The sequence below is a fragment of the Grammomys surdaster genome, unplaced genomic scaffold (genome assembly GCF_004785775.1).
Source record: "Grammomys surdaster isolate TR1022 unplaced genomic scaffold, NIH_TR_1.0 361, whole genome shotgun sequence".
NCBI classification, from domain to species: Eukaryota; Metazoa; Chordata; class Mammalia; order Rodentia; family Muridae; genus Grammomys; species Grammomys surdaster.
In genome coordinates this window covers 7024-33847 of record NW_021604780.1, presented here as the reverse complement: position 1 = coordinate 33847, position 26824 = coordinate 7024, and the positions used below count along the sequence as shown (strand labels likewise).

General features: G+C 43.8%; 1 long non-coding RNA gene across 1 annotated transcript; it reads left to right on the top strand.

The window, feature by feature from the left end:
- The first annotated feature begins 10768 nt into the window (after positions 1 to 10768).
- Positions 10769 to 25716, top strand: LOC114631379. The gene is made up of 2 exons (XR_003712947.1): positions 10769 to 11146; positions 25068 to 25716. It is a non-coding gene; the product is annotated as an uncharacterized LOC114631379 (long non-coding RNA).
- The last annotated feature ends 1108 nt before the right edge of the window (positions 25717 to 26824 follow it).

The following is a 26824-nucleotide window of genomic DNA, read 5'->3' as shown; positions in this document are numbered from 1 at the left end:
CTACCTTTGGTGACTGCACATGGGATGAATACCCAGGTGGAATGGTCTGCAGACAGCCCCTCCTTCAGTTTCTGTCCTACACTTTGTCTCCATATTTGCTCCCTTGAGTATTTTGTTACTCCTTCTAAGAAAGACTGAAGCACCCCTACTTGGTCTTCATTCTTCATGAGCTTTATGTGGTCGGTGAGTTGAATCTTGGGTATTTCAAGCTTCTGGGCTAAAATCCAATAATCAGTGAGTGAATACCATGTGTGTTCTTTTGTGATTGGCTTACCTCACTCACGATGATAATTTCTATTCCATCCATTTACCTAAGAATTTCTTGAATTCATTGTGTTTTCAATAGCTGAGTAATATTCCATTGTGTAAATGTACCATAATTTTTGTATCCATTCCTCTGATGAAGGACATCTGGATTCTTTCCAGCTTCTGGCTATTATAAATAAAGCTGCTATGAACATAGTGGAGCATATGTCCTTGTTATATGTTAGAGCTTCTTCTGGGTATATGCCCAGGAGTGGTATAGCTGGGTCCTCAGGTAATTTTATGTCCAATTTTCTGAGGAACCACCAGACTGATTTCCAAAGTGGTTGCACCATCTTGCAATCCCACCAACAATGAAGGAGTGTTTTTCTTTCTCCACATCCTCACCAGCATCTACTATCACCTGAGTTTTTGATCTTAGCCATTCTGACTGGTGTGAGGTGGATTGTTGGGGTTGTTTTGATTTGTATTTCCCTGATGACTAAGGATACTGAACATTTCTTGAGGTGCTTTTTGGCCATTCCAGTTTCCTCAGTTGAGAATTCTTTGTTTAGCTCTATACCCCATTTTTTAATAGGGTTATTTGGTTGTCTAGAGTCTAATTTCTTGAGTTCTTTGTATATATTGGATATTAGCCCTCTATCTGGATGTGAGATTGGTAAAGATCTTTTCCCAATTTGTTGGTTGTCGTTTTGTCCTATTGACAGTGTCCTTTGCCTTACAGAAACTTTGCAATTTTATGAAGTCCCATTTGTCAATTCTTGATCTTAGAGCATAAGCCATTGGTGTTCTGTTCAGGAACTTTCCCTGTGCCTAGGTATTCGAGGGTCTTCCCCACCTTCTCTTCTATTAGTTTCAGTGTATCTGGTTTTATGTGAAGGTCCTTTATCCACTTAGACATCAGTTTTGTACAAGGAGATAAGAATGGATCAATTTGCATTCTTCTACATGTTGTCCTCCAGTTGAACCAGCACCATTTGTTGAAAATGCTGTCCTTTTCCTACTGGATGGTTTTAGCTCCTTTGTCAAAGATCAAATGACCATAGGTGTGTGGGTTCATTTCTGGGTCTTCAGTTCTATTCCACTGATCTTCCTGCCTGTCTCTGTACCAATACAATGTAGTTTTTATCACTATTGCTCTGTAGTACAGCTTGAGGTCAGGGATGGTGATTCCCCCAGAAGTTCTTTTATTGTTGAGAATAGTTTTCAATATCCTGGGTTTTTTGTTATTCCAAATGAATTTGAGAATTCCTCTTTCTAACTTTGTGAAGAATTGAGTTGGGATTTTAATGGGGATTGCATTGAATCTGTAGATTGCTATTGGCAAGATGGCCATTTTTACTATATTAATCCTGCCAATCCATGAGCGTGGGAATCTTTCCATTTTCTGAGATCTTCTTTGATTTCTTTCTTCAGAGACTTGAAGTTCTTATCATACAGATCTTTCACTTGCTTGGTTAGATTCACACCAAGGTATTTTATATTATTTGTGGCTATTGTGAAGGGTGTCATTTCCCTAATTTCTTTTTCAGCCTGTTTATCTTTCATGTACAGGAAGGCTACTGATTTGTTTGAGTTTATTTTATAACCAGCCACTTTGCTGAAGTTGTTTATCAGGTTTAGGAGTTCTCTGGTGAAAGTTCTGGTGTCACTTAAGTATACTATCATATCATCTGCAAATAATGATATTTTGACTTCTTCCTTTCCTATTTGTATTCCTTTGACTTCTTTTGTTGTCTAATTGCTCTGGCTAGAACTTCCAGTACTATATTGAATAGGTAGGGGGAGAGTGGGCAGCCTTGTCTAGTCCCTGATCTTAGTGGGATTGCTTCAAGTTTCTCTCCATTTAGTTTGATGTTGGCTCCTGGTTTGCTGTGTATTGCTTTTACTATGTTTAGGTATGGGCCTTGAATTCCTGATCTTTCCAAGACTTTTACCATGAAGGGACGTTGAATATTGTCAAATTCTTTCTCAGCATCCAGTGAGGTGATCATGTGGTTTTTTTTTCCTTTGAGTTTATTTATAATAGTGGATTACATTGATGGATTTCTGAATATTGAACCATCCCTGCATTCCTGGGATAAAGTCCACTTGATCATGATGGATGATTGTTTTGATGTGTTCTTGGATTCAGTTTGCTAGAATTTTATTGAGTATTTTTGCATCGATATTCATAAGGGAGATTGATCTGAAGTTCTCTTTGTTGGGTCTTTGTGAGGTTTAAGTATGAGTGTGATTGTAGCTTCATAGAACGAATTGGGTAGTGTTTCTTCCATTTCTATTTTGTGGAATAGTTTGAAGAGACTTGGTGTTAGGTCTTCCTTGAAGGTCTGAAAGATTTCTGCACTAAAACCATCTAGTCCTGGGCTTTTATTGGTGGGGAGACTTTTAATGACTGCTGCTATTTCTTTAGGGGTTATGGGGCTGTTTAGATGGTTTATTTGCTCCTGATTTAACTTTGGTACCTGATATCTGTCTAGAAAATTGTCCATTTCATCCAGGTTTTCCAGTTTTTTTTGAGTATAGGCCTTTGTAGTAGGATCTGATGATTTTTTTGAATTTCCTCAGTTTCTGTTGTTATGTCTCCCTTTTCAGTTCTGATTTTATTAATTTGGATACTGTCTCTGTGCTGTCTGGTTAATCTGGCTAAGGGTTTATCTATCTTGTTGATTTTTCTCAAAGAAAAATCTGGTCTAGTCTGTTTGGAGTTCTGTAGGCTACTTGTATGTTTATGGGTATCTCGTTCTTTAGGTTAGGGAAGTTTTCCTCAATAATTTTGTTGAAGATAATTACTGTCCCTTTAAGTTGGGAATCTTCACTCTCATCTATACCTATTATCCTTAGGTTTGGTCTTCTCATTGTGTCCTGGATTTCCTGGATCTTTTGGTTTAGGAGCTTTTTGCATTTTGCATTTTCTCTGACAGTTGTGTCAATGTTGTCCATGGTATCTTCTGCACATGAGATTCTCTCTTCTATCTCTTGTATTCTGTTGGTGATGTTTGCGTCTATGACTCCTGATCTCTTTCCTACATCTTCTATCTCCAGGGTAGTCTCCCTTTGAGATTTCTTTATTGTTTCTATTTCCATTTTTAGATCCTGGATGGTTTTGTTTCTTCACCTGTTTGGTTGTGTTTCCTTGTAATTCTTTAAGGGATTTTTGTGTTTCCTCTTTAAGGGCTTCTACCTGTTTACCTGTGTTCTCCTGTACTTCTTTAAGGGAGTTACGTTTGTCCTTCTTAAAATCCTCTATCTGTGACGCGCCGCCTCGCCGATAAGGAGAACGCCACACTCAGGATTCTTTTTACAGCAGTTTATTGTTACAGCTCTTTTAGATGGTTGTGAGGCGAAGGACCTCGAGCCCCAGAACCCACGGCTTATATAGAGCCCTGGGAGGACGTGCCGCATGCTCATTGGCTCTTTAAATGTCGCCTAATTAACATACCAGTTTTCGCGCCTTGCACATGCGCACATTCAAGCTTGGCTCTGACGAGAACCGGGGAGCGGGAAGCCGGCGCGCCCTGCGCAAGCGCACATTCAAGGAGCCGGCGCCATTTCGCGATGGCGAATGCGGCTCCCGACATCTATCATCATCATGAGAAGTGATTTTAATTCTGAATCCTGCTTTTCAGGTGTGATGGGGTGTCCAGGGCTTGCTATGGTGGGAGAACTGGGTTCTGATGATGCCAAGTAACTTTGGTTTCTGTTGCTTGTGTTCTTGCACTTGCCTTTCGCCATCTGGTTATCTCTAGTGTTACCTGTGCTCACTGTGTCTAACTGGAGTCTGTCTTTCCAGTTATCTTCCTTGTGTCAGAACTCCTCAGAGTCCAGATGTTTCTGTGTTCCTGTGATCTTAAGCTCCTGGGTGGAAGAACTCATGGGATTCAGACCACCTCTGGGATCCTGAAATCCTGCTGCTCTGAGTGCAGCAACTCCTCTAGGATGGTTCAGGACAAGGTGTCTCCACAGGAGCAAACCAGCTAGGTGTCTGCCCCACCCAAAAGGACCAGGCGTGGGGTGGAAGGGAAGTAGTATTCCGGAGGGGCGGAGTTTGGGTGGCTGATGGTTTCTGAGCACCCCTGGCTCCCAGTTGTAACTCTGGGGCGTGTGGTAGTGGATGAGGGTTCTTACCCTCTGCTCTGAGTGCAGTGGCTCCTCTAGGGTGGCTCAGGACAAGGTGTCTCCAAAGGAGCAGACCAGCTAGGTGTCTGCCCCAGCCAAATGGACCAGGCGCAGGGTGGAAGTGTAAGGACCCAGAAAGTGGACCCCATCTCAAGTCCCGATCAGCGCGCACCCAAGGAGACACGAGAGACTGACTTGATGCAATGACAAAAGGCAGTTTACTAACAAGGGCCCTTGGATTGAAACTCATCCCACGCAGGGGAGAGAATTTCGATGAAGAGCCCAGGAAGTTTAGAACTTTTATAGGGGGAGGCACAAGGGGAAGGGAAAAACGTGAAATTCTGGTGCGGTTACATATGATTGGATATTTCAAACATCAGCACTTTGCGTAAGCAATCATTTTGATAGGCTGGATGACCCACTATTTTTGACCATGAAGCCTCAGGCCTTCTAGGATAAACACCAGATGGCCCATTACTCACTTGGGCATGTTTAGACTGGTCAAGATATGTCTTTGGTTGTTTCTACATTTCTGGTCACCTTGTCCCTACAGGGGCTTGATATTTTTATTATGTCTATCCTCAGCAAGCTCAGCAAGCTGTCCTGCGGTCTTTGCCAAGTTGTCTGTGGTCTCTACTGAGCTGTTTTAGTTTTTACCCTTACAGAAGGCCTGTTGGTAGGTCTTAAGGCCCCACCAATTTGACCAAGGTACATGAGGTTAAGCAGAAACAAGACGAGTCACCCGCAGCTTTTCTAGAGTAACTCATGGAGGCATTCTGTCAGGATACACCCTATGACCCTCAGCAGTGAAGATCACAAAGCTACCATGACTATGACTTTTATAGACCAGACTAGTAGTAGAGATATCAGGAAAAAGCTTCAGAGGCTAGAAGGACTACAAGATAAGTTGTTAAGAGATTTAAAGCCGGGCAGTGGTGGCACATGCCTTTAATCCCAGCACTTTAATCCACACGCCTTTAAGAAGCAGGTGGATTTCTGAGTTCAAGGCCAGCATGGTCTGCAGAGTGAGTTCCATGACAGCCAGGGCTACACAGAGAAATCTTGTCTCTAAAAACCAAGAGAGAGAGAGAGAGAGGCAGAGTGAGAGAGAGAGCGAGAGAGCAAGAGAGTGAGAGAGCGAGAGAGAGAGAGAGATTTAATATAGGGCTGGGGAGATGGCTCAGTGGTTAAGAGAACTGACTGCTCTTCCAGAGGTCCTAAGTTCAATTCCCAGCAACCACATGGTGACTCACAACCATCTCTAATGGGGTTTGATGCCCTCTTCTGATGTGTCTGAAGAGAGTGACAGTGTACTTACTTATATAAAATAAATAAATAAATAAATAAATCTTTTAAAAAAGAGAGAGATTTAATATAGGTTTCTGAGAAAGTCTATCATAACAGAGAGAGAGAGGAGGAGAAGGAGCAGAGAAAGAGAGAGGAAGAAGATGAAAGGGAGATGAAAAAAGAAAGGTGACAGGAAAGGAATTTAAAGAGAATCTTAGCTACAGTGGTTAGGGAAAGCAGAGACGAGAGACTCCAATCAGAGACAGAAAATCCCTTACAAAGGTAGTGAGTGTACTGCAAGGAGAGGGGCCACTGTGCCCAAGAGTGGCCCAACAAAAAGAAACAGGGAGAAAAGCTCCAATCTGGGAAAAATGTCAGAAGGTGTTAGCCCTGGGCAAAGAAAGCGACTGGGGGTGGGAGGGGTGATGGGGTTTGGAACCCCTACCCGAACCCAGGGTAACTCTAAAGGTGGAGGGGAAACCTATTCAGTTTCTGGTAGACACCAGGACACAACATTCAGTGCTTCCCCAAACAGATGGCCCCATGTCTAAAAAACATCATGGGTACAAGGAGCCACTGAGACCAAACAATATTCATGGACTACCTGAAGATCAGTTGATCACTCTTTCGTGGTTATCCCAGACTGCCCCCACCCCCTCCTTGGCCGGGAGCTGCTCACCAAAATGGGAGCCCAGATTCAGTTCCTCTCAGAGGGGCCCCAAGTTAAAAGGCCCCCAGGGAGAACCACTCCAAGTCCTGACTCTCAGGCTAGAGGATTAACGAAAGTTGTTTGAGACCTCGGACAGGGCACCCCAGGACCTAGACTGGTGGCTTGAGGCCTTTCCCCAGGCCTGGGCTGAGATGACAGAGATGGGGAGGGCCATCAACCAACCCTCCCCCATCCATGTGGAGCTCAGAGCTCAAGCCTCCCCAGTGTCTGCGCACCAATATCAGACGTCAAAGGAGGCTCAGGACAGAATTAGGGTCCACATTACCAGGCTCCTAGAACAAGGGATCCTGCGGAAGTGCCAATCGGCTTGGAATACTTCCCTCCTGCCTGTGAAGAAACCTGGGATCCAGGACTAAAAAGGACTGACTAGAGGGCACTAAACACCTCTTGGAGTAGCTGGGAGGATTAGGATACAGAGCCTTAGCCAAGAAGGCCCAGATCTGCCAGAGAAAAGTAAGTTATTTAGGCTACCTGCTGAAAGACAGCTGGCACTGGCTCTCCAACGCTGCTCTGCTTGAAAGGAGACCGTCAGTCCGGCACATCCCTCTTCCGCAAAGCCCCAAACAGGTATGGGAATTTCAGGGCATAGCTGGGTTCTGCCGGATATGAATCCCAGGATTTGCTTAATTGGCTGCTTCCCCGCCCCCAACCCCCAATCCCCTGACTAAAAGCTGACAGCTCTTCCTTTGGGAGGAAGAAGAGCAACATGCTCTTGACACGATTAAGCAGGCTCTGTTCGAGGCCCCTGCTCTAGGACTGCCTGATGCCAGTAGACCTTTCCACCTTTATGTGGCTGAGAACAGGGGGATAGTCAAGGGGGTGCTCACTTAGCGGCAGGGTCCCGGGAAGCACCCAGTTGCCTATCTGTCAAAGAAATTAGACCCTGTTGCTGCTGGGTGGCCTGCTCGCCTACAGGTAGTGGCGGCAGCGGTGGTTCTAGTTAAAGATGCTGACAAATTGACTGGGGCAGGACCTGACTGTGACTGCTTCCCATGCCTTGAAGAGTGTTGTTTGCCAGCCCCAGACTGATGGCTGACCAATGCCCGCATGACTCATTATCGGACTCTGTTGCTAAATTCAGATCGGGTGACCTTTACGTCACCAGTGGCCCCCAACTTGGCCACTCTTACTCAACCGGCCAGCTAATGATTGCCAGCAGATTCTAGCTGAGGACCAGGGCCTCACTTAAAATATACGGAAGAAGAAAGGACTCAGATTGCTAGCCACCCTACCAACTATTACCTAGAGAAGGAAGGACAACGGCACACACAAGAAGAAAAAGTATACTCCCCAGAAAGCAAGCAAAAGACTTACTAGGTCAAATGCACAGATGGACTCATTTAGGGGATAAAAAGCTTGTCCAAGCAGTTAAGGGATCTAAAGTATATATAGTGGACCTCAGGTTTTGGGCCAGAGAGATAGTAGAACAGTGTACGATATGGCAGTAAGTGAATATTATGCAGCCAAGAGTAAGCAGGGCAAAAGACCTAAGAGAATGGCCTGGAGTATAATGGAAGGCCAATTTTACAGAAGTTAAGCCAGGAAAATATGAGTACAGATACCCTCTCGTGTTTGTAGATACTTTCTTTGGATGGGTTGAGGCTTTCCCTAACAAGCAGGAAACAGCTACCGTGGTATCTAAGAAGATAATAGAAGAAATCTTCCCAAGGTTCCGAATGCCCAAGGTAATTGGTTTTTTGTTTGTTTGTTTGTTTGTTTGTTTGTTTCTAAGGTAAGTCAGGGATTGGCAGAGATATTGGGAACTAATTGGAAGCTCCATTGTTCATACTGTCCCCAGAGTTCAGGGCAGGTAGAGAGAATGAACAGAACCCTAAAAAGAGACCTTAACTAAATTGCCCTTGAAAACTGGCGCTGGGTGGGTGGTGTCCCTTGTCCTTGCCCTGTTTGGAGCCCAGAACATCCCTCCTGTGTGGGACCCTCACTCCCTTGACCCCAGCTCTTGACCCCCCCCTCCCAGAAGTGACTTTTCGGGCTGACAAGGATCTTATGGCTTGATTGCAAGCTTTCTAGGTCAGCCACCAGGAATTGTGGCTTACACTTAGTGCCCTGTATAATGCAGGTACCCCAGAGGTAAGCAAAGTGGAAAGGGCTGTTCCTGGTGTTGTTGACCACCCATCTCTGATAAAGTGGATGGAGTAATTGCCTGGGTTCATGTAACTCATATCAGATCAGCACCTGCACCTGATGCCAACTGGAGAGCAGCCAGACACCTGAGCAACCCCCTCAAGCTCAAGATCACCTGCCCTTCTGCAAGGCCAGAGAAACCATTAGATGGCTACGGTGTATCTTCCTTCCCATGCTGAGCCTCAGTACCCCACACAACCCTACCAAAGTGACTTGACAAGTACTCTCAGCCACTGGGGATGTAGCTTGGTCCACTACAGTATAATGCCTTATACCTGGTGGCCGAACCTTGTCTTTGATCTCTGTAAGTTAGCAGCAGGCCTTGACTCCTGGGATATCCCTACAGTAGAGACACAAGGACAGGAATTATCAGAATGTGGGGGACAAAGGACTTTTGAATCTAAACCGTGTGCTAAAAGTGGCCTCAGAGGGTGGGGCTTAGGGTGCGAACACTCAAAGTTGAGAAGTGTCCTGCGAGAAACCCCCATATATGTGTGCCCCTGAGATGAGAGAAGCCAGTAGCAGGCCCATCAGTGTGTGTGTGGGGGACCACTTTTTCTGTGCTACCTGGGGGAGTGGAACATTGGGAAGCACATACTGAAGACCATGGTGGGGGGGTTGGGGGAGGATACTTAAGGATTCAATGGCAAAGGTAGAGAGAGAGAGAGGAAGAGAGAGAGAGAGGAAGAGAGGGAGAGAGAGGGCCCAAGGATGGTTTAAATCTTGGTTTAACAACTCCCCTTGGTTTACTACCTTGATTTATGTGTTGTTAGGACTCCTGATCATTTTGTTCCTGCTTCTGACCTTTGGCCCTTACATTTTGAATTGCTTGGTTAATTTGTTGAAGATTGCATAGGTACAGTACAGTTGATGGGCCTGAGACAGGGATTCTGGGTGTTAAATACAGAAGACCAGGAGTATGAGCTATTATAATACCAGCAGGCTGCCCAAGGTCATCACCTCTCCTTTTGGATGCAGGATGACCCCAGCATGCTGGAAAAATAAACTCCTCTTGCTTTTACATTGATCTCCAGCTCCTCGTGGTTCCTTGGGGCTGGGGCTGGGGGAGTCCCCAGTAGCTAAGGCTTGTCAGAGTCTTAGAGTTGAAGCACCTGCTCTTCCTTGGATCTGCAGTCATTGAAGGTGTGAATGCCTGCGCATGCACACTGACTACTGTGTCCACTTTTGTGCTTCTTATAAATGCAGTAGCTTTGTGCAACCTTTTACAAGTGTCTGTGGTAATTCTGCATGTTAGAAAGTAGATAACGTGTGAGCCAGGAGCACATGACTTCCTACACGGATGCCCGCCATTCCTGCTTTTAGACAACAGCTTACAAGTTTAAAGTTTACTCAGATTCTCTACTAAGTCAACTAAAGTTTTCTTCGTTTTGTTTTGTTTTCTTTTTTGAGATAGAGTTTCTCTGTGTAGCCATGGCTGTCCTAGAACTCTGTAGCTCTGTTGTGGTAAATCTCCAACCCCAATAAGCCCATTAAAGGAAAACACAACTCTGTTGCATACAATTTTAATAAAACATTCGCTCATTCTTGGGAGCTCAATCCAAGCTCCCTCAACCTCTCACAGCTAGCGCCAGTTGCACCCCAGCTGTGCCCTTTCTCCTGCCCACCTGAGTCACAGCAGATGGAAAACACTGGGCAGCCTTAATATTTTAGAACTAGCCAGATAACTCAATGGCTGGGTGAAGAATATCCTTCCCCATCCTTCTTGGCCTCTGCCCACAACGGAGGCTACAAACTATAGGTGCCCTGAGGTCTACATGTCTGCCACTCTGCCTCCTCCCTCTCATTCCCTTCTCTTTTCCCCTTCTCCTAGCAATGGGCTTCCACCATCTTTATTGACACAATCAAGAACCAATTAGGGAATCAATACCTCCCCTACAAAGATACGGTTTCTCTGTATAGCCCTGGCTGTCCTAGAACTCTGTAGATCAGCCAGGCCTTGAACTCACAAATGTGCCTGCCTCTGCCTCCCAAGTGCTGGGATTAAAGGCATGTGCCACCACCGCCCCACAAGCTTTCATTTTTATTGTTAATATTACTGACATTTAGAATATAATATAGTATAATCTGCAACTTGGGCATATCTTTTTGTTGTGCAATATTTGAGAAATGTGCTCTACACTTGCACATTCTTTCCAAAGGCAAACAAACCAACCCCAGTGTTGCAACGTTACAGCCTGAAACCTGCTTGACATCCAGCATAGTTCTATTTGTTCTCTGGGAGGAAGAAGGCAAAGAACTAATGAATGCAGGAATATAAATAGCGACCCCAGTAGGGAGAGCAGAGGCAGGAGAGATCAGAGACTGGAGGCTACTAAAAGCAGCTTCTGAGTTGGTTTCCTATTCTCGGCAAAACAGTCCCTCCAATTCTCTCCGGAACCTTAAATCATGAGGCTAATTACTATCCTGCTCCTCTGCTCCAGGCTCCTGCCATGTTTAGCACAGGAAGAAGATACCCAGGAAACTGACTGCAATGATGAGACTGTATTTCAGGCTGTGGATACCGCTCTGAAGAAGTATAATGCTGGGTTACAAAGCGGCAACCAGTTTGTGTTGTACCGAGTGACCAAGGGCACTAAAATGGTGAGTGACAGCTTTCCTGTGAAACCACTTGTAATTGCTGCTCTCAGGCACAGGGGTAGAGGCTGGAGATGGCTAGTCCTTAGGCTTCCTGGATGATCATGAAAGCAGTATCCCAGGAAGAAAGAAACCAAAGTAGATGGAGATGTTTGAAAGGGACAGGCAGAGTGGGGAATCCAGCACTCAGTCAGCAGGAGAACCCACTGCATCTGTGACCTGAGCCATCCATCTCCCAGCCCTAAGTGGGAGTTCCTCACGGGGACGGATACTGGGAATAAGAAGAGAGTTGACATTATTGCTTGGACCAGGTATCTAGCACTGAGTGTGTGTGGCTGATTCTTTGAGGATAATGGCAATGTTTCCACTAGCTTTCTTTAGTTTTGGGGACAGAGGGTTGAGCCAGGGTGTCATGTAACTGTAGACTAAACAGAAACTTGCTGTGTAGCTGAAGATGAACTTAAACTTTTGATCCTCCTGCCTCCATCTTCCTAGTGCTATGAATACAGGCATGGGCTGCCATGCCAGGTTTATGTGGTACTGGGGAAGCAAACTCAGGAACTCAGGACTCTGCATGCTAGGCAAGGGCTTTACAACCTAAGCTGCATCCCAAGCGAACTTTGGCTAGTCTTTACTATGTTTTATTTCTTTATGAGTGCACTCAGGTAGGAAACTGATGCAAGCAGGATGCATAAAGTAGAGGAAAAGAAGATCGTTAAGAGGTTTTTTGTTTGGTTTGTTTGTTTATTTATTTATTTATTTATTTAAAATATTTATTTGTTTATTTATTTATTTATTTATTTGATTTTCGAGACATGGCTTCTCTGTGTAGCTCTGGCTATCCTGGAACTCACTATGTAGACCAGGCTGGCCTCAAACTAAGAAATCCGCCTGCCTCTGCCTCCCAAGTGCTGGGATTAAAGGCATGCACCACCACTGCCCAGCTCGGTTTTAATTTTTTTAATATAAAGTTCACAGGCTGGAGATATGCTTCAGTGGTTCAGGGTACTGGCTACTCTTGGGGAGGACCTGTTCCCAGCACCCATGGTAGCTCACAACCATCTATAACTTTAAGTTCTAGGAGCTATGGTACATCTTCTGGCCACTTTGGACACAAGGCACACTTGTAGTATACATACATACATACATACATACATACATACATTCAGGAAAACCGTCATACACTTAAAATTAAAAATCTTTCAGAAAGATAACTAATATAATAAATTTTACTTAAAAAGACTCTTTGTTTGGATTAATTAAGCTATTCCACCAGGAAAAGACTATCTAGTCCTTTGATACCATGAGGATAAAAAGAAAGCCCTAATGAGCACAGGCTTGTTTGATTCGGGAGGTTAAACTGTGGTAAACCGGGCCTCATTCTGCAGCTCTCCTGGCCTTGAACTCAAGGTCCTCCTGTCTCGATCCACCAAGTGTGCTATTGGGATTACAGGCTTTGACCTATCTATGCCCAGCTTCAACATGTTGAACTCATGTATATACATGTAAACCAGGGTTTACATAAAAAAGAGGGCAGGGATAATATAAGCATAGTATGAACGTGTTTCTGCTCAGATAGGAGAGTATCCTGGGACTCAGAAGCCCAGGAACCATACAGCTCTGAAAAGAGGTTTCCCAATGGAAGGGAAACCTGAGATAGGGAACTCAAGAATTAGACCATTCTCAGGAGGAACAGTGTTGCAATGGAAGGGAATCCTGAGACAAGGGAATCCAGGAACCACAAAGTTCAGAGAGGAAGCCTCTTCAGTAGTGATGACACAGCTCTCTCGGGGGTGGAGATATCCTCAGCTGAGCTGAGGAGCTGAGGAGCCTTGGACCCTCTCCACTTCTTCACTTTTTCCTTCTCTTCGGTGCTTCTTGGCTTCTTCTGCTGCTAGCTTCCGTGACAACGCCCTCTGTCAGCATTGATGTCCTGTGTCTAGATGCTTCACTAACCTGCTGTTTTCCTGTTCCTTCCATGTTGCAAGTGGTAAAGCTTAACTGTTTACACACCAGGTAGCAAATCTCATGAGATAGATTTACTGGAGCATCCAGTGAAAGCAAGTAAGAATCCAGGGATGGCTGCTGTCTTAGTTAGGGTTTTACTACTGTGAACAGACACCATAACCAAGGCAACTCTTATAAAAGACAACATTTAATTGGGGCTGGTTTACAGTTTCAGAGGTTCAGTCTATTATCATCAAGGTGGGAGCATTGCAGCATCCAGGCAGGCATGGTGCAGGAGGAGCTGAGAGTTCTTGAGAGTTCTACATCTTCATCTGAAGGCTGCTAGTGGAAGACTAACTTCCAGGCAGCTAGGGTGAGGGTCTTAAGCCCATGTCCACAGTGACACACCTACTCCAACAAAGCCACACCTCCTAATAGTGCCACTCCCTGGACCAAGCATATACAAACCATCACATTCCACCCCCTGCCCCCATAGGCTTATTCAAACACATGAGTCTATGGAGGCCATTCCTAAACATACCATCATGCAAAATATATTTAGTCCAACTTCCAAAGTCCCCATAGTTTATAGCAGAATCTACAATGTTAACAGTTCAAAGTTCAAGTTCTCGTCTAAGATTCATCCAATCACTTAACTGTAATCCTCAAAGCAAAACAAGAAGCCAGCTGGACACACTCCAAACTCTGCATCTCCATGTCTGATGTCAAAGTAGTCTTCAGATCTCCAACTCTGTTTTCATCTTTGTTGACTGTAACAAACTTCTTTCTCCTGGGGTGGTTCCATTCACAGTTAGCAACTTTCCTTAGCAGATACCTCATGGCTCTGGCATCTTGAACATCTTGGGGTCTCCAAGGCAACTTCAATGTTACTTACAGCTTCTTGTTTCAATGGGATCCACGCATAATCTGGGCTCCTCCAAAGGGCTGACATCACTTCTCCAGCTCTGCCCTCTGTAGTGCTCTAAGCTCAAGTTGATCCACTCCACTACCATTACTGTTTTTGGTGATCATCCCATGGTACTGGCATCTCCAGTACACTGGGGTCTTCAACTGCAACTAAGCTTCACCAGTAGCCTCTTATAGGCTCTCTTCATGGTGCCAAGCCTCACATCCTTTGCATGACCCCTTCAGTCCTGGGCCGTCAACTACAACTGAGGTTACACTTTCACCAATGGCCTTCCAATGGCCTCTTGAAGTGCCAAGCCTCAGCTGCTCTTCATTACCCTTTCATGCCTTCAAAACCAGTACCACCTGGGAGACTCTTACACATTACCAAGTACAGCTGCAGCATGAGGTACAACCTTGGCCAACTCTGGAACCTAGCTTCTTTGTGCTCTCAGAAAACACTTCCCAGATTTCACCTCAGTGATGCTGGTCTCTTCTTAATCACCACTAATTTCTTAGCTCCAGCTAACCAGCATCAATTATTCCAGTAGTCCCTTCTATTCTTGATTCTAAAGCCAAAGCCACATGGCTGAAGTTGCAGAGTTCTGCCGCTTGCAGGAGCTGGAACATGGCCCCCTTGTTCTATTAGATTGTCTCCAGCTTTCTGTTTTCCAACTCCTTCACTACCTAAGCTTGGCTGTCCTGAATCTTGCTCTGTAGATTGACCTTGAACTCGGGGATCTGTATGCCTGTCTCCTAGGATTAAAGATGTGATTTAAGTTTTTCTTCACCTAGAACTTACTCTGTCCCAGGTTGGCCTTGAACTCGGAGATCTGCTTGGCTTTATCTCCTGGGATTAAAGAAATGTGTCACCATACCTGGATCTAAATTTTTTTGGGGTAGGCTCTTGCCCCAAAGTGTTACTCCCTTTATTTGATGTGATATCCTTGAACACAGGATTCGGCTCCATTTCACTTTCTGGGGCCCCTTTAATACTCATATCATATATTTAAAATTTTTCTTTTCTACATGGTTCAAAATGCTTTTCATGAGACTTAACCAGAGAACAAAGTCTGTATGGAGCTATTTTGATACTTCCTTTGTCAATGCAATTAATATAAATCTCTTTACTTTAGCTTTAGGTAAACTCTTCAGACAAGGGCAAAAAGCAGCCACATTCTTTACCAACGTACCACAAAAACAGTCTCTTGGCGATGTACTAAAATTCTTCTCCTCTGAAACTTTTAGAACTAGGATTCCATAGTTCAAATCACCCTCAGCAACATAGTCTTCCATATTCCTACTAGAATGGCCCATTAAACCTCACTTAGGGCATTCCATAGCTTTCCAAATCCAAAGTCCCAAATCCACATTCTTCCAAACAAAAGTATGGTCAGGCCTATCACAGCAGTACCCTACTCCTGGTACCAAGTTCTGTCTTAGGGTTTTATTTCTGTGAACAGACACCATAACCAAGGCAAGTCTTATAAAAGACAGCATTTGATTGGGGCTGGCTTACAGGTTCAGAGGTTCAGTCTATTATCATCAAGGTGGGAGCATGGCAGCATCCAGGCAGGTATGGTACAGGAGGAGCTGAGAGTTCTACATGTTCATCTGAAGGCTGCTAGTGGAAAACTAACTGTCAGGCATCTAGGGTGAGAGTCTTAAGCCCACACCCACAGTGACACACCTACTCCAACAAAGCCACATCTCCAAATAGTGACACTCCCTGAGCTAAGCATATACAAACTATCATAGCTGCCTTCCTCTCCCAGGAGCAGATAGCAGGGAATCGAGCAAAGGACGGGGCTTATATAGGATTTCTTAGGGGGCACATCTTTTCAAGTCAGAGATTTCCAGATTGAGGATTGGTGGGATTTTGAATCATGAGCTTACAGAGCTCAGAGACTGGTGGATTTTCCTGTTTAAGGATTCTCCTGCTCTGGGATTGGTGGGGTTTTTTTTTGTTTTTTGTTTGTTTGTTTGTTTGTTTGTTTTTGGTTTGGTTGGGTTTTTTTGTTGTTTTTTGTTTTTGTGGGAAGCTTGCGGATTAGTGGGTTTTTCCTGTTCCTGAATTGGTCACTTTTTCCCACCTCCTTCTCCCTGTGCCGGGCCCATGGGTTAGGGTGGGAAGACCTTCCTGGTCACAGGCAGCTTTGGCCGAGGCTCTATCTCTGTAGAGCTGCTCAGAGTGCAGCTACCAGAGATAGCTTCTGCAGGACAGCTCCAGATGATGTGAGAAAGGAGATGCACCACCTTGGACAGCTTCTTGTGACAGCTCCAATCTGAGGTGCCTCTATTTTGACAGGTGCTTCCAGCTTGACATCTTACAGGAGCCTTAGGCTGGAACAGGAAGGAAGGGCTGGCCACTGCTTTGACAACTTTTGCTGTGTCACTTAGGGACTATAATGAACATTCTTCCAAATAGTATTTCTACAAATGTAAACACTTATATTTTAATAAACAAGGCTCTCCTTCAGTCTGATCAGGACTGGTGTGTGTAATGTGTCAGGGTCCACAAACTTGCTACTGGATCCTCTGAGTGACTCCAGGTGTCACCCTTGCTTTCCTTAGGATTGCTCTGAAACATTTTATTTATTTATTTATTTATTTATTTATTTATTTATTTATTTAAAATCATAATTTTTACTTATTCACACAGGGGTTGTAAACACAAAAAGGCAGGACGTGGGAAGGGGATGACACTGGGGTGTGGGTGTTCAGGGGAAATACAGATCTTTCAGATCTTTCAGAACAGGGTATCGGCTGGGTGAAGGTTCAGAGGACAGGTCTCTATGACTCCGCCTATGATTCACTTGTCCTTATCTAAGTTGGTATTATCTGCCAAGGCTACCTATTTACAAGGTCTATGACTACTCAGACTGGTAAATTTCCACAAGAGCTGCCTGTTTACAATAGCTTATAGCCATCTGTTTCAATGTTTTTCCACTGAGACCCAAGACTTGGTGTTAGTATACATGTATGACAGGCCTATTGCTGATTTTAGCCCTATGGCTGATTTTAGGCCTTCAGTGTGTAAGCATGGCTGCCCCTGACACCTCCTCCCTTCTCTAAGTATAGAAGGGCTGTGGCAATTCTAATCTTGTGAAGGTGGGGATAGAGGCCTGACCTCCAGTAATTGGAGGGTACCTTGTAATGGCTCCAGTCTCCCTGTCATTGTCCAGTGAGGCATGAGGACCATACCCATCCCTATGTCTTTTTCCTGGAGAGGGGATATTTTTGACATCAACCCCTATGCAGTCAGGCTTGTCCCACTCTGAAACATTTTATTCCTTCAAGAGTGGTGTCACCTGGCAGGACTGCAACTTGAAGAACGCTGAGGAAGCCGTGAGTGTGCTCTGTATACAAAAGCCCAGCCTGCCCTACGCAGACCTCAGGGTGCTGTGAGATTTAAATGAGCCTGGTAGCCTGATGGATCACGTATGGAGCCTGTATCCAGTGTGGGGCACACCTGACCACTTGGTTCCCAGGCACTTGTTTAAAGCAAGGTCACCTGTCACCTCAGACAATCATCAGCTGTTCATGATGACAAAATTCAAAGACCTTTTAGCTGCTCTTCAGTGAACAGTACAACATTGTCATCTGTGTCCACTCTAGTTTATTTGTCACTCAGTGATCCTTGGCCAGCCCTGTCCTGTCCCAGCCTCCAACTGCTGGTGACTCCTGTTCTGCTCCTCCCTTAGGTGACATCACCCCTGTCAGTCAGCCTTTGATATCCTGTCCTAGATGTTCTCACTAACCTGCTGGTTTCTAGTTCCTTCCATGTTGCAAGTGGCAAGTTATAACTGTTCATGCACCTATGGTATTCTGTTCTGTATATACACCAGCATGCTTGCCCGCTCATCAGATACTGTTTTTGTTGTGGTGGTTAATTACAAGGGGATGATTTATATTATAGAGCCTGTAATATGTAGAAAATTACCCACACCATATCTGTGTTCCTGAGAAGACACATGAACCAGGACTATGCCAGTCATTAAACAGGCTGTGTCCACTCAATAGAAGGTGTCCTTGTAAATAGCCAAAGCTTGTGATCAGACCCTGGGAGACGACAGGAGGATATTTGGGTTGAGTTCAAGGTCTAGTGAAGGAAGAATGTGGGAGTTTCAGTGGTATTGGGCCTTTGTACAAATCTGGACTCTGCTGCTCAGCCTATGTCAGTAGGTGCTTTATCCTGTTAAAACAAGATAATATTCATGTCACTGGCTGTGGGAGGCTGAAACTAGATACATTATACAAAAGATCTATTAACAATATGCATCTTAAGGAAACACTGGACATAGCACCTGATGCTTGCCTTGCACTGGTAAGACAGGATTCTCTGGCTGAGAAGCAAGCCTGTCTTCTACGGGCTAAGATTCTCCTCTTAGCCAGGATGTCAGCATCCTCCACATGATTGTTTAAGCACTGTGCTCATTCACAGTTCTAAAAGTGCACTGCATTCCAGATTAGGAGTCGAGGATTGTCCTTCTGGCTCTGCCCTCAAGAGCTTGTGTGGCAGCTGCTATGCCCTGCAGTCAGTCTCTCAGAGATATAGGGCACAACGAGGTGAGCTCTAGCTTCACACAATAGCTACAGGACAATACTTCACACAATTCTCAGGACAGTGGGCAAAAGTGAAGGCCAAGTCAAAGCTATTCAACAAACATTATTTACCATTAAGAGTGGACAGATGCTGTGTAAGCACTGACTGTGTGCTGCTTCGTAAGGCACCTTCTGTGAGTTGGCACTCTGACTCTCCACAGAAACCTCTTAAGTACCTGTGGTGTTGTTTCCACAAGGTGGGTAAACTGAGGGAGTGAGAGACACCAGGGCAGCAGGAACAACTAGCAGCCAGCAGTGTGCAAGTGGGACGTTCTAAGAGGTTAAACTGAAGTTTATGTAAAGAGTGGGCACCACTGAAACTGAGGGGACATCAAAGAGGAAGCTCACCCTGTTGGGCCTGAGGCAAGGCATCCATCTTGGTGACAGAGAAGCAGCCACAGAACTCTACCTCAGGGCTCAAGTTTAGAGGCCTTACTCTGCCTCTCCCCTGATCCGTGAAAATCAGTGGCCTGTGGAAACAACCACAAGGTCACATAGGTATTCATTCTCATGTCTCACAAGTTTGTTAATGGGCTGGAAAGACTTCTGAGTGGTTAAGAGTGTGCTGCTCGTGAGGAGTCCTGGGTCGGGTTTCTAACACCCAGATGCACACTTAGAACCCTCTGAAACTCTAGTTCCATTGCTTCTGCTGCTGTGCTCTGGGCTCTGCAGGCACCAGGTACACATGCGGTGCACAGACACACATCCAGAAGAGCACTCACATGCATAAGAACAGGTAAATCTAAAGAAAACAAAACTCTATTAGAAAAAGACCTTATTGCTTTTACTTCTTTTTCTTTTTAAAAAGCCACATTTAACAACAGCACTGCTTGATATGTCATTAGAAAGAAAGATGTGGGCAAATGGCCTCTTCTTTTAGGCCACTGGAGAGTGAACAGCAGCTGTGGGGAGGAGAGGAGATACTATATTCTCCATAGCAACCCAGACCTACATGATTACTCCAGGCGGGTGAAACAGCTGAGGACATGTCCTGTTGGTAACAGTGTGTAGAAGCCTGGTGAGTGGTGTATGTTGTTGTTAACTATTCTTATGTCCCATGGACACAACCGAGACCCATAAAATAAATCTAGCTTACAAATGAATGAGACTCAGACTTCGAATTATTTTTCATAATTCCTGGAAGAGTTCCACTAGTCTAATTTTCTAACAACTGGATTGCCTACTTCCCCAGTTGTGTTCCCCAAATACTGACTATGTCTTCCTGGGTTATTTCTGCACCACCAGCATCTGCTCATGGTCCATTTCACTCGGGAAGATGCACCTGTTTCATCATAGCTAGTGGAGACTACTCTTCCCTGTGTCCTCTTACTCCTTCCCTTGTGGTTTTTACCTGGATCCCCCACCTTTATTCTTTCCAGTAATTGACTGTGTCCACCTTTACTTAACACATAGTTTTAAACTTGGGAGAAAGGTTTACTTAGCATCACTTGGTGTATATGTGGGTCTGCTTGTCAGAGCAACCAGATCTTGTGGTTCAGTATTTAGCATTTGAACACATAGCAACACCAGACCAACTCACAACATTTCCCCTTTTTTTCCAAATAAAAAGGCAATACAATAATAGGCATTTACAATAATAAATAGCATACAGTAGGAACAGATATGAAGCAGTTATGAAAACTATTACATAAAAGTTATATTCATAAAGTCCAGTCCAATCTGGATTTGGCAACTTTGGATAAGGTATTGGATAAGTATTTGGATGAGTATTGTCCATCCTGTCTCGCCGAGTTTAGAGTGTTGTACCTAAGTCATTTTCTATTGTAATTTGTATTATTAATTTAAAAGCGTTTTTTTAGACTTACAAACATCTTCTTAAATCCTAAAAACTTAAATTTGATTGTGAGACTATGACTATGTAGTCTTCAACCCCATCTGAGACCTGAGTATACAGGAAGTACAGGCAAGCAGCGCTCATAACTATAGAAATGGCAGACAGCATTGGCTACCTGAACACACTCCCCATCCCCAGTGTCTCTGTAACGTTGGAGCATTCATCTTCAGGCTTCAAGCCCACTGTGTCTGACAGACCTTTCATGAAGCAGGAATTATGAAGGCCTGCATATCCTGTCTTAGCAGGATTTAGGAGATGACTTTCCTGCACCATGTTTGTCCATTTTGAACACCATTTCTTATGCAGTTGGAACAATGTCAGCTTTTGCCCAGTGACTCCATATGGTGGTTTTCTGATGCTCATATCTTCTTCAAGTGAAATGGCATGCTGTCAGGGGCTGACATGTCTCAATGTCAAAAAAAAAAATCTTTTTTTTTTTTTTTTTTTTTTTTGGTTTTTCGAGACAGGGTTTCTCTGTGTAGCCCTGGCTGTCCTGGAACTCACTCTGTAGACCAGGCTGGCCTCGAACTCAGAAATCCACCTGCCTCTGCCTCCCAAGTGCTGGGATTAAAGGCGTGCGCCACCACCGCCCGGCCCAAAAAAAAAATCTTTAAAAAACTAAACACCCTTGCTTTAGTTTGAGTTTCATCACTGTGAAGAGACACCATGACCAAGGCAACTCTTACAAAGGACAACATTTAATTGGGGCTGGCTTACAGTTTCAGAAGTTCAATCCATTATCATCATGGCAGGAAGCATGGTAGTGTCCAGGCAGACTTGATGCAGAGGGCCAAATGTTCTATATCTTGATCTGAAGTTAGCCAAGAGTAGATTCTCCTGCAGGCAGCTAAAAAGAGAGTTTCTTTCTTCCTCACTGGGTGAAACCTGAGCATACGACCTCAAAGTCCACCCCCAAAAAGACTCACTTCTTCCAACAAGGCCACACCTACTCCAACCAGGCCACACCCCATAGTAGTGTCATTTCCCATGAGTGAAGCATATGCAAATCATCACAATCCTTAAAAGCCATATTCTGTAAGTCTCTGAAGTTTTTGAAGACCATATATCTATCCACAGCATATTTGAATAGGCAAACTTTGTTTTTAGTTATTTACAATCTGTTCAACCTAGGAAGAATATTTTAGGATAAACTGGTCTAGTATCGAATGTGACCATGAGTTTGACTGTCTATCAACTTGTATTTCTTAAATATCCTAAACACATTGTAATAGCAGCTTTAAAAGAACCTAGAGCTTTATATTAAACCATCAAAAAATTGTTCAATACCTTATGTCAGAGTTGAAATATACTATATATAGTAGGTTGTAATGAAACTAATGTCAACTTTTGTACTAATATATAAAGCTCTATACTATGTGTATGTGTGTAACAAAATATAACCTTAATATGTATCAATATTCAAAAATCTGTACCAATGTAACAAAATATAACCTTAATATATAACAATATTCAAAGATCTATACCAATGTGACATTAACTATAAAATGTTCTTTTGTAACCGCCTGAGCTGCCTCACGTTTGGGGGTCACTTTGTAAAGGCCCGTTCTGCTGCTGTGGTCCGCGGGTCCGGGTCTAGCAAGAGAGAGAGTGGGGGCGAGAGACGTGAAGAATGGAGATGAGACAGGGAGTTTGATCAAGTCTCTCTTATTGAAAGGAAATCCTGGGTATTTATACCCTTTACCATGTGCCTTGCCCTTGTGGACAAGCACAGCTGAAGACACTACGTCATGTGCCTTGCAGCGTGGATATCACGTGCACCTAGCTAGCAGCATGGAGACCACGTGTGCCTTGCTGCTGGCGGCGCTAAATAGCAAAACAAGATATGTGAGAAAAACAAGATTTTATCAGAGTGTGCTCAGCTGTTGTAGGCTGTTGAAAACAAGTCTCTTGTCAGGGTATATGGCTCGAGATGGCTGCAAAGATGATAGCCGCTTTCGACTAGGAGTCGGCTTCCAACATTCTTTGGTTAAAAAGTAGAATCAATAATCTACCCTTTTTTCTATTATCCTATAATATTCCTATATTCCACTCTTTTTCTTTTTAACCCCTTACCCTTACACAAGAAAGAAAGAAGGATAAGAAAAAAAAAGAAAAGAGAGAAATCCCTGAGTCTAACCTCCTATACTTTGTTTTCTCCTTGGCAAGATTTGTAACCAACCCCTATATAACAGCAAGCATTCATCACCCAATAGAATGCCCAAAAATCATCCACATCATCTCTTAGGAATGGTTCCCTTCCTGCTGATTTGGGGTGAAGCATTTTGGGGGGGGACTAAGAAGCTGTGGAAGCAATTAGTCTTAAGTAAGCTAGCTGTACCATTGTTGGACTGTTGTCCAGTCTCTTAACACTGAGAAAGTTCAGGCTTAAGTGAAGTCCTGATCGGATCAGAATGTAAGGCTAGAAGAACTGAGGACATCTCAGGCCATCAGTCTTTTCTTTTTTTTTTCTTTCATTTTTTTTTTTTGAAGGTGCCCTGAAAGTAAGTCTTTTGAGGAAAGAGCATTGAGGTAGTCTGAGGTAGGGTCAAGTGTGTCAGCATCCCTGAGGGTGAATCTTGTCAGGGCTGCCTTTTTGGTTGTTATTCTCTGTGAAGATATAAGTTCTCACAAGTGATATACAGTTTTGTATTAACAAGTGTGTATACAGTGAAAGGTTCACAGCTCAGTTAAGGAAGATTCTTTGCTCTTTGAGAAGATGAAAGGCATCTGTCTTTCTTATAAGCAGGTTTAGACTGTAACCAAAATATAATATAAATTTTCATCTATGCCATTTAATAAAATGGTGTGATAAGTCCTGAGGACTTTGTAAACAACAAGATTTATTAGCTACACCTGGATATTTAAGTCTCAGTCAGTCTTAGACTGTTCCTGCCCCGGCCCGCAGGGATTCGACGAGACCTTAGGGAAGAGGAGGTGAGAGATGGGACAAGAGACACAAAGAAAAAGCACAAGTCTGAATGTCTGATCAAGTGCTTGAACTTTATTGTTCGGGTTTCTGTTATAAAGACAGGAAGGCAGGAGGGTCATCTAGCAGTCAGGGTCCAGGGTCATCCCGTAATTGCAAAGTTCTCTAAGCCCACAAGAATTCCTAGCCCAAATTACTTATCTAAATATTTTCTCACAAGTAAGAAGGCAATTAAAACATTTCTCAGCTCGAGTTGCTTATCTGATTAATAATTTTTCCCTGGCAGGAGGGCAATAAAGTATTCCTTAACTCAGGCTGTTTGCTTAAGTGACATTTGCTCTCAGGCAGAAGGGAGTCTTGGCCCTCAGCATGTTCCCATATAGACAAATCAGCTTATACATTACCTGTCTTGGTCTTTTTGATCTCCTTGTTTGTACCCAATATCTTGAGGAGGTCTCCCTCTGTCATATCTGATTTTATCAACCTGAAAGGAATCCATAGGCATCACCTCTCCCACAATACAACAAATTTCCTGTTTTCCCTTCTGAGCTTAGGACAGCTTCAGAGTGAACAGACTGGCTTAGACCAGCAGTGTTTTCAATAACCCAATGTGTTTCAGTCGCTCTTGCTTTTGTTCTTTGGAGTTTACAAAATTTAAAGTTAATAAACATTATGTAATCTGTCTCTGGGGGTCTGTGTTGCTGCTTTCTGGTTTTTAAGTATCTCTTTTGAAGTACAATTAAATCTTTCCACAATTCCTTGTGCTGTAGGATTGTTTGGTATACCTGTAATATGTTTTATATCAAAATATGTTAAAAATTGCTTTATTTCATTAAAGATATATGCTGGATTATTGTCAGACTTAATTTGTGTGGATATTCTCATAACGGCTCTGGCATCTATGATCAGAATGTTTAAGGACAGACTCCTACTCTAGAGACTAGCTGCCATGATACAGAGAGTAAAGAAAAGTTATCAAGATAGAAGCAAGCTGTTGGAGAAGCCGGCAGGATCTTCAAACCATAGTAAGAAAATTCTCACCTAAAAGTTCATACTTTTGGCTTAGTAGCTGTATTTCTAGGAATCTAAAACAAGAGGCTTCACATGAGAACACAGTCATTGTTGTTTTCATTATAAGAGCAAAAGACATGGTGAACTGTCCAACTGATCAGCAGGGTCAGTGAGGGCTCAGATGATAAGCCCAATGACCTGATCCCATCCCTGGAACTCACATAAGAACAGGAGAAAACCGATTCCACAAAGTTGTTCTCTGACTTCCACATGCATGCCGTGGCACATACCCACTACACACACGCATGCACACTGATAATAGTAACAGGATCAACAGTTTGGGAAGATTAAAGGAAGCCAAGCGAATCTCTACAGTGGTGAATTAAGCAGAAACTTAAAGGCATCTTTGAAAGTAGTGTTTGGTGGGGGGGGGGGCGGGGGGGGGTAAGGGTATCTCTCGTGCTTTAGTATTTGATAGAAAGCAGAGCATGAAAATTGCATGTCCTTTTGGGTCAGGATTTCCTCACTCAGATGTGTCCTGACCTTAAGATGTGCACGGACAAAAATAGATCAGAGACTGAGGGAATGGCCAACCAGTGACTGCCCCAAATTGAGACCCTTCCCAAGGGCAAGAACCAATCCCTGACACTATTAATGATACTCTGTTATGCTTGCAGACAGGAGCCTAGCATAACTGTCCTCTGAGAGACTCCATCCAGTAGCCAATGGAAAGAGAGCTAGAGACCCACAGCCAAACATTGGATGGAGCTCAGGGAGGCATGTGGAAGAGTTGGGTGAAGAATTGAGGGACCGGAAGACAAGGACTCCACAGGAAGACCTACAGAGTCAGCTAACTTGGACCCTTGGGGGCTCCCAAAGACTGAACCACCAACCAGGAAGCAAGCATGGGCTGGACTTCTGCACTGGCCACATGTGTGGCAGATTTATAAATTGATTTTGATGGGGGTACACCAACAAGTGGAGGAGGGGCTTTCCCTGAAACCTGCTGCTGCCTGTGGATCCCATTCTTCTAACTGGGCAGCCTTGTCCAGCCTCAGTGGGAGACAAAGTGCCCAGTCCTGCAGTGACATGATGTGCAGAGGGTGATGGGTGATATTCAGGGGGAACCCCCTTCTCAGAGGAAAAGGGGAGGGGGGAAGGGGGAAAGGATTTGTGTGAGGGGGGATTAGGAGAGGGGCAGCTGATATTAAGACATAGGGTGAATAAAGAAATTAATGAAAGGGGAATATAATTCACACCTGAACAGAAAAAAAAACGAACAAGAATAACTATTCTAGAGGTTTAAAAAAATAACTCTTGTTTTAAATTAATAATGAACTTGTGGAGATAGAAAGTAGATAAGGAGGGGGCTGGAGAGATGGCTCAGTGGTTAAGAACACTGACTGCACTTCCAGAGGTTCTGAGTTCAAATCCCAGCAACCACATGGTGGCTCACAACCATCTGTAATGAGATCTGATGCCCTCTTCTGGTGTGTCTGAAGACAGCTACAGTGTACTCATATATAATAAATAAATAAATCTTTAAAAAAAAAAAAAAAAAAAGAAAGTAGATAAGGAATATTTAGTCAGGTACTAGTCTTAATGGGAAGACGTAAACAATTCTGTAGAAACTCTTTAAGCCTTATTGATCTATGACATGGACTATAACTTTGAACTTATGAAATGTAAAAGTGCTTAGAAAACCATGTAATAAATCATCCTGCTGTAATAATTCTACCTAATAATTATATGAGTTAATTTTTGTCTGAGAAAGTATTCAAACTAAGAACAAAAAAAAAAAAAGTGACAGTGTAACATTTTCTGGATCATCCAGTGTGCATGTGTCTCTGTGTGTGTTTTCCTTTCTTTCCTTTTGTTCCTTATTCTCTGGCTAACAAAGAGTAACAAACTCCTCTTGTCTGGCCAGCAAGAAGCCCCTGAATCAAATAGCAAACAGCCTAAGTAACTAAATTTCTTTTCTTAATTCCCAGCTGCTGTCAGCAGGAGTTAATTGCCAGAAGCTATCAGCTTTTGTCCCCAGAACAGCAAGAGAGAGTTAAATAGTCAAAAGTCATCAGTTCCCCCTGCCCCCAGTGCTGAATTAAAGGCATGTGTAACCCTGTCTGGCTCTCTTGGCTTTTTATTAAGGGATATTGGCTATTGCTCTGTGATGGGTTAGCTTAGAGAACCAGAGGGAATCAGCATGAGGGCTCTATCTGTGGAGGAACCAGTGTTCCAGGCAGGTCCTGGGGTCTAAGTGCTGGAGGAAAGTGGGGATCTCTTTTTGTGGAGAGAGTACACACCCCAATTTCATGCCCAGGTTTCTCTGTGCAGCCTCGGCTGTCCCATAACTCTCCCTTTAGTTCAGGCTAGCCTCAAACTCAAAGCTCTACCTGCCCCTATCTCCCAAGAGCTGGGATTAAGGGATTTTTTT